Below are 3,914 nucleotides of genomic sequence, written 5' to 3'. Positions count from 1 at the left end.
TAATGATGGAGAGAGGATTGCACACCAGCACTCCAGGTCCTCAGTTTTGCACATGAATTGTTCAACCATTCTTTCCTGTGTGGGGCTTACACTTATTAGGTCACCTGGCTGCTGAGATGCATGATGGATCCAGTTGAAGGACAGGTGGGGAATGAGGGTTCTACTGAAACACCATACTGAGCAAATTAATACTGAACAAATTAATTCAATCTACTTTCTTTAATTTGGAGGCTCTTCCTACCCCCACACCCTTTTCACCAACAGATTTCTTATTTATGTGACTTGTGTTTGTAATAAGCGACTGATTCCAATTTCCTCAAATAGAATTTTACGCAATCCGTTGGTGAAGTGGATTTTTGCAATGCTTAAAAATGTTAAGTGAATGATGTAAACAAAATGACCAGTTGCATGCATTATTTAGTTTTAAAAAGCAAACTCTTTTCAGAGGTTTTTAAAGAACCTATTTAACAGGTAAGTAACCATTATACACAACACCATTCACTGGTTCAAGGACAATTTCTCTGATGCCTTCTCTGCTTCATGCACCATGCTAGGAGCGAAATACTGAGTATCAGGAGACAAAATCCCTCCCCTTCAAGTAGTTGACGTTTTTAGGGCAGGGAGAGACAGACAATATACACATTTTCAACATATTTAAAAATATATGGCATGTTAGATGATGACAAAGTTCTGTAGAAAAAATAGAGCAGGGAAGAGACTGTTGGGTAAAGAGGGAATTACAATTGATGACAGTGTGGCTAGAAGGGCTTAGGATGGCAAAGGAGGTAAGAAGGCAATGTATATCTACGAAAGAACATTTCAAGCACAGGGAACAGTACATGCAAAGGTCCTGAGGTTACAGTGTGCCTTTAATACTAGACAAACCCTAGGAAGCAAATGTGGAGAGAGGTGTGTATGGGGGAGGGGGGGAGGTGGCAAAGGGTAGAGAGGAGAAGGGGATGAGAATAAGGAAGGGATGGGGACAGCACACATGCAGGCCCTTTTAGGTCCCTGGACTTTTGAGTTTGAGTCTGAGCGAGAATACGAACCTTTGGCATTTCCAGACAGAGGAGTCATCATCATGATCTCACTTTCCCTTTTTCTTTTTTTTTTTAAACTAGGCAAAGAACTTCATTAACCTTTGTTTCAAACTTTATTCCCAGGCTTCTTTACCTTAATTAATTAGTGGCAAAGAATGAATTGTATATAAGCAAAAACTGAAAAGAACGGCAGCATCCAGGGGCTTGGGCTTAAAAATATTAGAGATCTAGATTTTATCAGATCCGTATACAAAATTTTAAAAAGCAGTCACAATATAAAATAGCAGCTCCCAGTCACCAAGATTTATCGTCTTCAGAAGCTGACTCAATTGTCTGCTTCATTCTTGGAAGCCTCATCAAAATTCTCCACAAGATCTGGAACTTCACCAACCTCCTCCTCTCCAGTAGCAAGTGGTGCCTTTCCATCCAGAGACTGTTTGGGCAGAGCTCCAGCCAGTCTCCTTAAACTGGTCAGACTGTCTGTGCCAAGCTGGTTTAAGACGCTGGGTAGCATTTCTGTCAGCTGCTTTGTCTCAGCATGGCCTGTGAGGGTGAAAGTGTTTGCTGCCAGAGATGCCTGAACTTTAGGGCTGTTAAAGTGGATCCCTGTTCCTTGGTTTGCGAACATATGCACCCCCTTCGATACCAGAGATATCGTTTACCCCTAACTTCTTTAAAGAGGACTGAAGTTTTCTGTCCTCTGCTGTGCCCGTCCTATGAACCACCTTCTTTCTGCGAGCAGTTCCTTTCCCACCCATGCACACCTGTGCCTGCAGTTTGGCGAGTTTCTCCTGGCGCACGATCGTTTCTTTCCTCTGAGGCTCCTGTTCTCGGGTTCCGCCGCGAGATGGAAGAAGAGACAAGAGACGGCATCGCCTGGCCCCCAGGGCAGCCACCCCTGGCCCGACCTCGACCCCGAGAGTCAGCCTGAGTGGGTGCGCCTGTCCGTAGCATCGCCTCCCTCTCCTGCCCTGTCCCTCTCTGTCTCGCTCCTTCCGGGCACTTCCCGCCCCCGTTCCCATCCTCCTCCCATGCCGGTGTCCAGAGCCTTTTTGTATCTTGTTGGGGCGGAAATGGGGCCATGCGGGGGACTAAGGTTGCCGCTCAGGGGGTCTCGGGCAGACCAGCTGAGATAAGGCACACACACGCGGGGACGCAAGATGGCTGCTAGTCACTTTCTTTACATCGGCTCCGATGTTACCTTTCCTCTGAGGCCAACCCTGATGACCCTGTTTAACCCTGAAACCCATGTCTCTCTTCACTCCCTCATGGCCTGACTTTTTCTTTTGCCGTAGTATTTTCACCTCCTAAGTTTCTAGATCACTTTTCTCATTTATAAAGCATAGTCTATTCCTGCTTCTCTACTAGGATGTCAGGTACACAAAGGCAGGGACCTGTCTCTAGGTCACTGGCAAATCCCAAGTAGCTGGACGAGACTGGCTCAGGAAGGTTGCAAACCTTATACGTTCTTCTTTTTAAGTCATGAAAGCTGATATAAGGATCTGCTAAGGATGCTAAGGATGATTTCCAAACAGCTCTAGAAAGCTATTCTATCCTGAATGATAAAGGAAAATATGGGGAAAAGCAGGTACTAAGAAAAAAACAGTAGTTCTTAATCATCCAGGTTTGTGAAGTGGAAGACAACAAAGGGTAGAAAAAGGTTGACAGTCTTCACCTTAAATGAGTCACTATAAGAAAGAAACTAAAATAATTTGCCACTGTTTCTCCTCAAGATTTTAATACCTAAATGCCCATCAACAGACAAATGGATAAAGAAGATGTGGTACATATATACAATGGAATATTACTCAGCCATAAAAAGAAACAAAATCGGGTCATTTGTAGAAACGTGGATGGACCTAGAGACTGTCATACAGAGTGAAGCAAGTCAGAAAAACAAATATCGTATATTAATGTATATATGTGGAATCTAGCAAAATGGTACAGATGTACTGGTTTGCAAGGCAGAAATAGAGACACAGATGTAGAGAACAAACGTATGGACACCAAGGGGGGAAAGTGGCGGGGGTGGGGGGTGTTGGTGGTGGGAGATTGGGATTGACATGTATACACTGATATGTATAAAATGGATAAGTAATAAGAACCTGCTTACATGGGACTGAGTGAACTGATGAGGATGATTATAATTTTTGTGACTTTCTGTCTGAATAAAAAAAAAAAATCCCCCCCCCAAAAAGAACCTGCTGCATAAAAAATAAAATTAAATTAAAAAGAGAGATTGTAATACGCTCCAAAGTTCAAGAAATTGCTCTTGGTCAGATTATAAGAATCCTACCACATAAATTGCAAGGGAAGAAATGTAATTTAAGTTCTTAGTAAATTCAATTAGTTTTTTAAAATAGATAATGGTAATACTTTCTAAGAACCAAGGTTAATGCAGCCAGGTAACGATGTGACCTCAGGCCCAATTACTCTTTTAATATTTTAATATGTGGAGAGACAGACTTCCTTCCCTTATTCATTTTTTCTGTGTGTCTTTGAATAACGAGTCCTCAGAATACATGGTGAATTGAGATACAGTGCAAACACATCCGCAATCTGCTGTCACATTCAATAACTTAGTAGACATACACATTCTGCAGTAGAGTATCCCTAATTTATACCCTAATTAGAAATGATGATACTTTATACAGATACACCTCTAAATTTTCTATAACAGGAGAGTTTGCCAAGTAAATTTTAAAAATGTAAATAAGACTGGAAGAAGAAACTGTTGAAACTAGTTTAAAAACTCCTATCTTTCAAGGACTTCAGAAGCCTCCCTTCTATATGAGGGCTAAGTAAATCCACTTAGTAATCTATTCAGAGAATTCAACTCTATTTGCATGGCTATGAATTGAGAAAGTTATCAAA

The 3,914-nt window shown here is 41.9% G+C and overlaps 1 pseudogene; it reads right to left on the bottom strand.

Moving 5' to 3' along the window:
* Nucleotides 1–1,365: 1,365 nt before the first annotated feature.
* Nucleotides 1,366–1,994, bottom strand: LOC103075879 (transcription factor BTF3 pseudogene; annotated as a pseudogene).
* Between the last annotated feature and the right edge of the window lie 1,920 nt (nucleotides 1,995–3,914).

Source organism: Lipotes vexillifer, unplaced genomic scaffold, assembly GCF_000442215.2.
Source record: "Lipotes vexillifer unplaced genomic scaffold, Lipotes_vexillifer_v1.1 scaffold1166, whole genome shotgun sequence".
NCBI classification, from domain to species: domain Eukaryota; kingdom Metazoa; phylum Chordata; class Mammalia; order Artiodactyla; family Lipotidae; genus Lipotes; species Lipotes vexillifer.
This window is presented reverse-complemented; position numbering and strand designations above follow the sequence as displayed.